The sequence below is a fragment of the Triticum aestivum genome, chromosome 7A (genome assembly GCF_018294505.1).
Source record: "Triticum aestivum cultivar Chinese Spring chromosome 7A, IWGSC CS RefSeq v2.1, whole genome shotgun sequence".
Lineage (NCBI taxonomy): Eukaryota > Viridiplantae > Streptophyta > Magnoliopsida > Poales > Poaceae > Triticum > Triticum aestivum.
This window is the reverse complement of record NC_057812.1, coordinates 306,032,343-306,044,726: the sequence shown is the minus strand read 5'-3', so window position 1 is coordinate 306,044,726 and position 12,384 is coordinate 306,032,343.

Below are 12,384 nucleotides of genomic sequence, written 5' to 3'. Positions count from 1 at the left end.
TCATATTTCAGGGCCCAATGCATGGTAGTAGCTGTATCTTAAATCACACATACAGATCTCAGTGCTTAAGGTCGGCTTCAATGAAACAACCCACCATGTACTCCTACATGGCCTCTCATCGATACCTTTACCAAATCGTGTTCACCACACCACTCTCATTACCGACATAACATTTCACTCCAGCCCATCACCCAGATGAACCAGACCTGACACGACTCTAAGCATAGCAGGCATAGCAAGGTAGGAACAACACATACATAGGGCTCAATCAACTCCTACACATGCTAGTGGGTTTCATCTAGTTACTGTGGCAATGACAGGTCATGCAGAGGAAATGGGTTCAACTACCGTAGCACACAGCAGTTTGAATCGCGTTGTCTTAATGCAGTAAAAGAGAGCAGGAGCGAGAACATGGGATTGTATCGATATGATCAAATGGTTGGTTGCTTGCCTGATGGTTCGATGCACTGATATGGTTCTTCGTTAGGGTAATCACGGTATTCCTCGGGGACAGAACCTGTCGCAAAGGACATCGATACACAAGCATCACCAAACAATGTGCAACAATATGATGCATGCATGAAACATGGCAATATGAGTGTGTTGGGCTAATGCAACTAAAACCAGAAGGGTTTGAACAAATTTGAATCAAAGATTCAAATTTCAAACTCAAACATGGCCTTTTAAAGTGCTTTTCCTTGTTCTGCTTAAAACATCAATTTAACTTGTTTGATCATGCATGAAAATAGTACAGATGGATAGATTGGATTTTTCTGATCATTTTTCATATATAATTTGTCCAATTTGGAGTTACAGAATAAAAGTTATGAATTTTTGAAGTTTAAATAATATTCTGGAATTTCCTGATTTAATTTAAATCCAGAAATATAATTATTGCGCCAGCATGACGTCAGCATGACGTCAGTGGTCAACTGCGGCTGGCTGAAGTCAAACCTGACGTGTGGGGGCCACACGTCAGTGACAGGGGGGGTTAAACAGGTTTAAATTAATCCTAATTAGGGATTAGTGGCGCTGGGGCCCACTGTCAGTGTCAGGGGGGTTGACTAACAGTAGTTAGCGCTAATCTAACCACCTGGCCGACAGGGCCCACGCGTCAGTGACCCTGGGGGGTCAAACCCCAGGTCGGACAAGTCAAACCCCACCGGCGACATGACGCCGGCGAGGTCCGAGACGGCGGCGAAAGTGCTTTTTGCCATTCCGGCAACCAAATGGACGGCGGAAGGCATCTACGTGTTGCCGAGGTTGAGCCGCGACTATTGGTGGTGGTGGTTGGGCTCGGGGTGGCCGGAGTTGACGGCGGCGAGCTCGGCTGCGGCGACCGGAGTTCGGGTGCGGTCGGGATCGATGTTGCAGAGGGTTTGGGGAGGCGCTAGTGTGTGCTGCGTGATCCTAGTGAGGTGTAGAGCACGATAGTGTGCTCGGTTGGGTGCTACGGTGACCGTGGCCACGACGGCGACATCGCCGGCGGCGTGGAGCTCTCGGCCAAGGTGGGGCTAGGGCCTAGAGGTCGGGAGAGACCAGGGGAGAAGGGGGAAACGATCCGGGGGCTCACCGCGGAGCTGCAGGGATGGTTAGCGGGCTCGGGGACGCGCTGGAGATGGCGAATTCGACGGCGACGATGATCGGAGCCCGAAGAGGGGAACGGCGACGTGGCGGCGATGCCGGGCTTCCGGGGAGCTGTGGAGCGGTGGGGAGGAAGAGGGGGTTGTGGCGGAGCTTCTGAGCTAGTCGGGGGAGCGAGGGGTGGCCGGAGATGGCTGCTACGGCGAACAGCGGCGACGGTGGTGTTCGGCCGTGTGAGAGAGAGAGCGAGGGAGAGGAAGGAAGAGCCGGGGGAGAGTGAGAGAGAGCAGGGGGGATCGGGACGGCCTGCGGGAGTCGTCCACGCGGCCAGGAGCTCGTCGGCAAGCAGGAGGTGGCCGCGCGGCCGTGCGCGCGCGAGCACGCAGCAGCTTCGGGGCGAGGGGAGGAAGACGACGGAGGGCTGCAGTGTTGGGCTGGGTCGGCTGCTGGCTGGGCCGCACAGTGGAGGAGCCAAGGTAAGTTTTCCCCTTTTCTTCTGTTTCTGTTTTATTTAATATATATCTGCAACTTTGTTGAATTTAATAAAATACCTAGGCAACTTCAAAAATCGCCAAACTATTCCTGGCCCATAGTTGGATTATTTCCAACATGAAACATTTTAGTTTGGAGATATTTGAGCATTTAAATATTTTATACTATTTTAAATGCCCAAATTCAAATATTTATGATTTAATTCAAAAACCCTAGGATGGCCTAGGAAAATGTGCACCATTTTTGGCAGAGGTTCTGAACCAAGACAAAAATGATGGGCATTTTAGAAGGGCATTTCAGGTTCATTGAAAAATTATTTTAGTAACCCTAGTTGGTTTCAGAGGGGACTGGGGGTTCTGTCATCCCCATTTCAAGTTTCTGATGAATGAGTAAACATGATGCAACACTCTAATGCATGACTAGCTAGGGTGTGACAAAGTTGGTGATGATGGTGTGTCTGCCATCCGTCGTTTGTGACCATTAGATCTACATCTAACGACTATGAGGTAGGTTGTTGCCTTTTCTCACCAACATCCCACTTGTCTACCAATTTGCAGAAAAACCCATAAGTAGTATCTTAAAACTAACCACATCCCTCCCTGACCTCACCAAAACAGCCCAAGGAATATATTCTAATTGAAACATAATATATCTCTAGTGATATATGTACATCAAAATTAGAGTGTTTTGTATCAAGTTTGTGAATAAGTATTATTCTAATTATGATTCATTGGAACGCACGTGAACATTGCTCGTATTTCCAACCATGCAATTTTTTTCCTAGTATTCCATAGTTTCGAGTTTTCCATCAAGATATTAATCACTCATGGTTGATATTTACTTTCAATCATGTACACATATGCACTATGTAACTAGCCTTGCTTATTGGGTTCCAAAGCTTAACTTTCGCTCCTAGTTACAATATGTAGAGTATTTAACAAAAAACTACCACTTTCAACCAGCCCTAGTAAGAATGTATTGTACAAAAAATAGCAAAAACATACCCAAAATTTCCTAATCCACGCCAAAAACTACTACCTAGTACTCCCTCCATCCCACAATGTAAGACGTTTTTGCAAGCTAGTTTAGCTTGCCAAAACATCTTATATTATGGGACAGAGGGAGTGTTGATTAGGTTAGTTTAAACCCATTTATGACAGGATTGGCCCACACGTCCATGCTGACGAGGCAGCTTAAACCAACACATGTTGTTTGATCGTTGACACGAGGGACCCACATCTGACCTTCTATCCTGTTATTCCCCCTCAAATCATTATTTTTCCTGAACATTACTTCAAACAGCACTGATGCGATTTCGTCGGTGGTGCCCGTGATGAGCGAGTTGGCCGCCGCTCTACCGGACGGGCCGGACGCCGCACTAGCCTCCGCACGGGTTGGCAGGTGATACGTCTCCAACATATCTATAATTTTTTATTGCTCCATGCTATATTATCTACTGTTTTGGACATTATTGGGCTTTACTATCCACTTTTATATTATTTTTGGGACTAATCTATTAACCGGAGGCCCAGCCCAGAATTGCTGTTTTTTTGCCTATTTTAGGGTTTTGAAGAAAAGGAATATCAAAAGAGTCCAAACGGAATGAAACCTTCGGGAATGTGATTTTCTCACCGAACATGATCTGGGAGACTTGGACCCTACGTCAAGAAATAAAGGAGGAGCCCACGAGGTACGGGGCGCGCCTCCCCCCCAGGCGCGCCCTCCACCCTCGTGGGCCCCTTGTTGCTCCACCGACGTACTCCTTCCTCCTATATATACCTACGTACCCCCAAACGATCAGATACAGATCCAAAAACCTAATTCCACCGCCGCAACCTTCTGTATCCACGAGATCCCATCTTGGGGACTGTTCCGGAGCTCCGCCGGAGGGGGCATCCATCACGGAGGGCTTCTACATCAACACCATAGCCTCTCCGATGAAGTGTGAGTAGTTTACCTCAGACCTTCGGGTCCATAGTTATTAGCTAGATGGCTTCTTCTCTCTTTTTGGATCTCAATACAACGTTCTCCCCCTCTCTTGTGGAGATCTATTCGATGTAATCTAATTTTTGCGGTGTGTTTGTTGAGATCGATGAATTGTGGGTTTATGATCAAGATTATCTATGAACAATATTTGAATCTTCTCTGAATTCTTTTATGTATGATTGGTTATCTTTGCAAGTCTCCTCGAATTATTAGTTTGGTTTGGCCTACTAGATTGATCTTTCTTGCAATGGGAGAAGTGCTTAGCTTTGGGTTCAATCTTGTGGTTTCCATTCCCAGTGACAGTAGGGGCAGCAAGGCACGTATTGTATTGTTGCCATCGAGGATAACAAGATGGTTTTTTTATCATATTGCATGAATTTATCCCTCTACATCATGTCATATTGCTTAAGGCGTTACTCTGTTTTCATGAACTTAATACTCTAGATGCATGCTAGATAGCGGTCGATGAGTGGAGTAATAGTAGAAGATGCAGGCAGGAGTTGGTCTACTTTTCTCGGACGTGATGCCTACATACATGATCATACCTAGATATTCTCATAACTATGCTCAATTCTATCAATTGCTCAACAGTAATTCGTTCACCCACCGTAAAATAATCATGCTCTTGAAAGAAGCCACTAGTGAAACCTATGGCCCCCAGGTCTATCTTTGTCATATTAATCTGCCAATACTTAGTTATTTCCTTTGCTTTTTTACTTTGCTTTTATTTTACTTTGCATCTTTATCATAAAAATACCAAAAATATTATCTTATCATATCTATCAGATCTCACTCTCGTAAGTGACCGTGAAGGGATTGACAACCCCTTATCGCGTTGGTTGTGAGGAGTTATTTGTTTTGTGCAGGTACTAGGGACCTGCGTGCAGCCTCCTACTGGATTGATACCTTGGTTCTCAAAAACTGAGGGAAATACTTATGCTACTTTGCTGCATCATCCTTTCCTCTTCAAGGAAATCCAACACAGTGCTCAAGAGTTAGCAAGAAGAATTTCTGGCACCGTTGCCGGGGAGGTTCGCGCAAGTCAAGATTTGACTCCCGACAACGAGCCATTTCTAGCGCCGTTGCCGGGGAGTCTACGCAAAAGTCGACATGCCAAGTACCCAGCACAACCCTTATCTCCCGCATTACATTATTTGCCATTTGCCTCTTGTTTTCCTCACCCCCACTTCACCCTTGCCGTTTTATTCGCCCTCTCTCTCTCTCTATCCTCCCTCTCTTTCTCTATTTGCCTCTTTTTGCCCACTTTCTTTTTCTTTGCTTGTGTGTTGGATTGCTTGCTTGTCACGATGGCTCAAGATAACACTAAATTGTGTGACTTTACCAATACCAACAACAATGATTTTTTTAGCACTCCGATTGCTCCTCTTACCGATGCTGAATCTTGTGAAATTAATGCCGCTTTGCTAAATCTTGTCATGAAAGATCTGATTTCCGGCCTTCCTAGTGAAGATGCCGCTACCCACATAAATAGCTTCATTGATTTGTGTGATATGCAAAATAAGAAAGATGTAGACAACAATATTGTTAAGTTGAAGCTATTTCCTTTTTCGCTTAGAGATCGTGCTAAAGCTTGGTTTTCGTCTTTGCCTAAAAATAGTATTGATTCTTGGAACAAGTGCAAAGATGCTTTTATCTCTAAGTTTTTTCCTCCCGCTAAGATCATCTCACTTAGAAACGATATTATGAATTTTAAGCAACTTGATCATGAACATGTTGCACAAGCTTGGGAGAGAATGAAATTAATGATATGTAATTGCCCTACTCATGGTTTGAATTTGTGGATGATTATACAAATTTTTTATGCCAGATTTAATTTTGCTTCTAGAAATCTTTTAGATTCGGCCGCGGGAGGCACTTTTATGGAAATCACTTTAGGAGAAGCTACTAAACTCCTAGATAATATTATGGTTAATTATTCTCAATGGCATACTGAAAGATCTACTAATAAAAAGGTGCATGCGATAGAAGAAATTAATGTTTTGAGTGGAAAGATGGATGAACTTATGAAATTATTTGCTAGTAAGAGTGTTTCTTCTGATCCTAATGATATGCCCTTGTCTACTTTGATTGAGAATAATAATGAATCTATGGATGTGAATTTTGTTGGTAGGAACAATTTTGTTAACAACGCGTATAGAGGAAATTTTAATCCTAGGCCTTATCCCAGTAATCCCTTTAATAATTATGGTAATTCCTACAATAATTCTTACGGAAATTATAATAAGATGCCCTCTAATTTTGAATCTAATATTAAAGAATTTATTACTTCGCAAAATAATTTCAATGCTTTGATTGAAGAAAAATTGCTTAAGATTGATGAGTTGGCTAGGAACGTTGATAGAATTTCTCTTGATGTTTATTCTTTAAAGCTTAGATCTATTCCTCCTAAGCATGATATCAATGAGTCTCTCAAAGCCATGAGAATTTCTATTGATGTGTGCCAAGAAAGAACCGCTAGGATGCGTGCTAAGAAAGATGCCTTTATAAAAGCGTGTTCTTCTAGTTCCTATGAAAATAAAGATGAAGATCTAAAAGTTATTGATGTGTCCCCTATTAAATCTTTGTTTTGCAATATGAATCTTGATAATGATGGGACTGAATATGATCCACCTTTACCTAGAAGGCGTTCCAAAAATTCGGAGTTTTTAGATCTTGATGCTAAATTTGATGAAAGTGGGATTGAAGAAATTAAAACCCTAGATGTTGCTAAACCCACTATTTTGGATTTCAAGGAATTTAATTATGAAAATTGCTCTTCGATTGATTGTATTTCCTTGTTGCAATCCGTGCTAAATTCTCCTCATGCTTATAGTCAAAATAAAGCGTTTACTAAACATATCGTTGATGCCTTGATGCAATCTTATGAAGAAAAACTTGAGTTGGAAGTTTCTATCCCTAGAAAACTTTATGATGAGTGGGAACCAACTATTAAAATTAAGATTAAAGATCATGAGTTCTATGCTTTATGTGATTTGGGTGCTAGTGTTTCCAGGATTCCAAAGACCTTGTGTGATTTGTTAGGTGTCCATGATTTTGATGATTGCTCTTTAAACTTGCACCTTGCGGATTCCACTATTAAGAAACCAATGGGAAGAATCAATGATGTTCTCATTGTCACAAATAGGAATTATGTGCCCGTAGATTTTATTGTTCTTGACATAGATTGCAATCCTTCATGTCCTATTATTCTTGGTAGACCTTTCCTTAGAATGATTGGTGCAATTATTGATACAAAGGAAGGAAATATTAGATTCCAATTTGCGTTAAGGAAAGGCATGGAACACTTTCCTAGAAAGAAAATTAAATTACCTTATGAATCTATTATGAGAGCCACTTATGGATTGCCTACCAAAGATGGCAATACCTAGATCTATCCTTATTTTTTATGCCTAGCTAGGGGCGTTAAACGATAGCGCTTGTTGGGAGGCAACCCAATTTAATTTTTATTCCTTCCTTTGATCCTGTTTAGTAATAAATAATTTACCTAGCATCTGTTTTTTTGTGTTTTTGTGTTTAATTAGTGTTTGTGCCAAGTAGAACCGTTGGGAAGACTTGGGGAAAGTCTTAATATCTTGCTGTAAAAAACAGAAACTTTAGAGCTCACGAGAACTGCTGTCATTTTTATTTGGAAAGTGATATTTAGTTAATTATTTTTGAAGATGATTAGTAGATAAATTCCTCACGTACAGCAATTTACTTTAGAATTTTTGGGGTTCAGATCTTGCGCTAGCTACAGATTACTACAGACTGTTCTGTTTTTGACAGATTCTGTTTTTTCGTGTGTTGTTTGCTTATTTTGATGAATCTATGGCTAGTAAAATAGTTTATAAACCATAGAGAAGTTGGAATACAGTAGGTTTAACACCAATATAAATAAATAATGAGTTCAGCACAGTACCTTGAAGTGGTCTTTTGTTTTCTTTCGCTAACGGAGCTCACGAGATTTTCTACTTTAAGTTTTGTGTTGTGAAGTTTTCAAGTTTTGGGTAAAGATTTGATGGATTATGGAACAAGAAGTTGCAAGAGCCTAAGCTTGGGGATGCCCATGGCACCCCCAAGATAATCTAAGGACACCTAAAAGCCAAAGCTTGGGGATGCCCCGGAAGGCATCCCCTCTTTCGTCTACTTCTATCGATAACTTTACTTGGAGCTATATTTTTATTCACCACATGATATGTGTTTTGCTTGGAGCGTCTTGTATGATTTGAGTATTTTCTTTTTAGTTTACCACAATCATCCTTGCTGTACACACGTTTTTAGAGAGCCATACATGATTTGGAATTTGTTAGAATACTCTATGTGCTTCACTTATATCATTTGAGTTATATAGTTTTGCTCTAGTACTTCACTTATATTTTTTAGAGCACGGTGGTGGATTTGTTTTATAGAAACTATTGATCTCTCATGCTTCACTTAGATTATTTTGAGAGTCTTAAATAGCATGGTAATTTGCTTAGAATCATAATATGCTTGGTATTCAAGAATAGTAACAACCTTCTTATGAGTGTGTTGAATGCTATGAGAAATTTGATGCTTGATAATTGTTTTAAATTTTTTTTTGAGATATGAAGATGGTGATATTAAAGTTGTGCTAGTTGAGTAGTTGTGAATTTGAGAAATAATTGTGTTAAAGTTTGTGATTCCCGTAGCATGCACGTATGGTGAACCGTTATGCGATGAAGTCGGAGCATGATTTATTTATTTATTGTCCTCCTTATGAGAGGCGATCGGGGACGAGCGATGGTATTTTCCTACCAATCTATCCCCCTAGGAGCATGCGCGTAATACTTTGCTTTGATAACTTGTAGATTTTTGCCATAAGTATGTGAGTTCTTCATGACTAATGTTGAGTCCATGGATTATACACACTTTTCTACCTTCCACCATTGCTAGCCTCTCTAATACCGCACACCTTTCGCCGGTATCATACACCCACCATATACCTTCCTCAAAACAGCCACCATAGCTACCTATTGTGGCATTTCCATAGCGATTCCGAGATATATTGCCATGCAACTTTCCACCATTCCGTTTATTATGACACACTCCATCATTGTCATATTGCTTAGCATGATCATGTAGTTAACATCGTATTTGTGGCAAAGCCACCATTCATAATTCTTTCATACATGTCACTCATGAGTCATTGCATATCCCGATACACCGCCGGAGGCATTCACATAGAGTCATATTTTGTTCTAAGTAAGTTGTAATTGTTGAGTTGTAAGAAAATAAAAGTGTGATGATCATCATTATTAGAGCATTGTCCCAGTGAGGAAAGGATGATGGAGACTATGATTCCCCCACAAGTCGGGATGAGACTCCGGACGAACAATAAAAAAAGAAAAAAGAAAAGAGGCCATAAAAAAGAGAAAAGGCCCAAATAAAAAAATGAGAGAAAAAGAGAGAAGGGACAATGCTACTATCCTTTTACCACACTTGTGCTTCAAATTAGCACCATGATATTCATGATAGAGAGTCTCTCATTTCGTCACTTTCATATACTAGTGGGAATTTTTCATTATAGAACTTGGCTTGTATATTCGAATGATGGGCTTCCTCAAATTGCCCTAGGTCTTCGTGAGCAAGCGAGTTGGAGGCACACCCACTTAGTTTCTTTTTGAGCTTTCATATACTTATAGCTCTAGTGCATCCGTTGCATGGCAATCCCTACTCACTCACATTGATATCTATTGATGGGCATCTCCATAGCCCATTGGTACACCTAGTTGATGTAGGACTATCTTCCCCTTTTTTGTCTTCTCCACAACCACCATTCTATTCCACCTATACTGTTATATCCATGGCTCACGCTCATGTATTGCGTGAAGATTGAAAAAGTTTGAGAATGTCAAAAGTATGAAACAATTGCTTGCCTTGTCATCGGGGTTGTGCATGATTTAAATACTTTGTGTGGTGAAGATAGAGCATAGCCAGACTATATGATTTTCTAGGGATAACTTTCTTTGGCCATGTTATTTTGAGAAGACATGATTGCTTTGTTAGTATGCTTGAAGTATTATTATTTTTATGTCAATATTAAACTTTTATCTTAAATCTTTCAGATTGAATATTCATACCACAATTAAGAAGAATTACATTAAAATTATGCCAAGTAGCATTCCACATCAAAAATTCTGTTTTTATCATTCACCTACTCGAGGACGAGTAGGAATTAAGCTTGGGGATGCTTGATACATCTCCAACGTATCTATAATTTTTGATTGCTCCATGCTATATTATCTACTGTTTTGGACATTATTGGGCTTTATTATCCACTTTTATATTATTTTTGGAACTAACCTATTAACCGGAGACCCAGCCCAGAATTGGTGTTTTTTTTTGCCTATTTTAGGGTTTCGAAGAAATGGAATATCAAACGGAGTCCAAATGGAATGAAGCCTTCGGGAACGTGATTTTCTCACTGAACATGATCCGGGAGACTTGGACCCTATGTCAAGAAATAAAGGAGGAGGCCACGAGGTAGGGGGAGCGCCTACCCCCCCCCCCAAGCGCGCCCTCCACACTCGTGGGCCCCCTGTTGCTCCATCGACGTACTCCTTCCTCCTATATATACCTACGTACCCCCAAACGATCAGATACGGAGCCAAAAACCTAATTCCACCGCCGCAACCTTCTGTATCCACGAGATCCCATCTTGGTGCCTGTTCCGGAGCTCCGTCGGAGGGGGCATCCATCACGGAGGGCTTCTACATCAACACCATAGCCTCGCCGATGAAGTGTGAGTAGTTTACCTCATACCTTAGGGTCCATAGTTATTAGCTAGATGGCTTCTTCTCTCTTTTTGGATCTCAAACAATGTTCTCCCCCTCTCTTGTGGAGATCTATTCGATGTAATCTTCTTTTTGCGGTGTGTTTGTTGAGACCGATGAATTGTGGGTTTACGATCAAGATTATCTATGAACAATATTTGAATCTTCTTTGAATTATTTTATGTATGATTGGTTATCTTTGCAAGTCTCTTCGCATTATCAGTTTGGTTTGTCCTACTAGATTGATCTTTCTTGCAATGGGAGAAGTGCTTAGCTTTGGGTTCAATCTTGCGGTGTCCTTTCCCTGTGATAGTAGGGGCAGCAAGGCACGTATTGTATTGTTGCCATCGAGGATAACAATATGGTTTTTTTATCATGTCATATTGCTTAAGGCGTTACTCTGTTTTCATGAACTTAATACTCTAGATGCATGCTAGATAGCGATCGATGATTGGAGTAATAATAGTAGATGCAGGCAGGAGTCGGTCTACTTGTCTCAGACGTGATGCCTATATACATGATCATACCTAGATATTCTCATAACTATGCTCAATTCTGTCAATTGCTCAACAGTAATTCGTTCACCCATCGTAAAATACTCATTCTCTTGAGAGAAGCCACTAGTGAAACCTATGGCCCCCGGGTCTATCTTCATCATACTAATCTTCCAATACTTAGTTATTTCCTTTGCTTTTTTACTTTGCCTTTATTTTACTTTGCATCTTTATCATAAAAATACCAAAAAAATTATCTTATCATATCTATCACATCTCACTCTCGTAAGTGACCGTGAAGGGATTGACAACCCCTTATCGCGTTGGTTGCGAGGAGTTATTTGTTTTGTGCAGGTACTAGGGACTTGCGTGTAGACTCCTACTGGATTGATACCTTGGTTCTCAAAAACTGAGGGAAATACTTATGCTACTGTGCTGCATCATCCTTTCCTCTTACAGCAAATCGAACGCTGTGCTCAAGAGGTAGCAGCAGGCTGGCCCGAGCATGACTCACGAGCGAGCAAGCCGCCGCGCTGGCCTTCGCTCGAGCCAGATGGCTGGCCTTAGTTCGGCACGCGTGAGCAAGCCGCCGCACCGTTGTGCCAATCTAGCTAGCAAACCTTCCAGACAAGCAGCTGGATGGAGCTATCTTAGCTAGCTAGCAGCTGCGAGCGCTGGATGGAGCTGGCATCCGGGCTACCGCAAGATGGGCTCCGCACTGCCGGCGGTTTTGACCTCGCCTTCTGCCGGTGGCGATAGCTGCATCCCATGGCCGAGGATGACTAGGTTGACGGGCCGGAGGTAGGAGGTAACTCAGGGATTTTTGTGCAGACTGACATGTAGGTCCCACAAGTCGTAACACCCGGTCGAATAGAAGGCATTGACTTAATGGGCCACATGGGCCCTGTTTGGATACTCTAAGTTAGAGGTTAGAGTTAGATTCTAACCCTGAACTAACTCTAACCAAAGTGGTGTTTGGATGGCAGGGTTAGATTGACAAAAAATGTATCCAAATAGGGCCATTGGTTGAAACG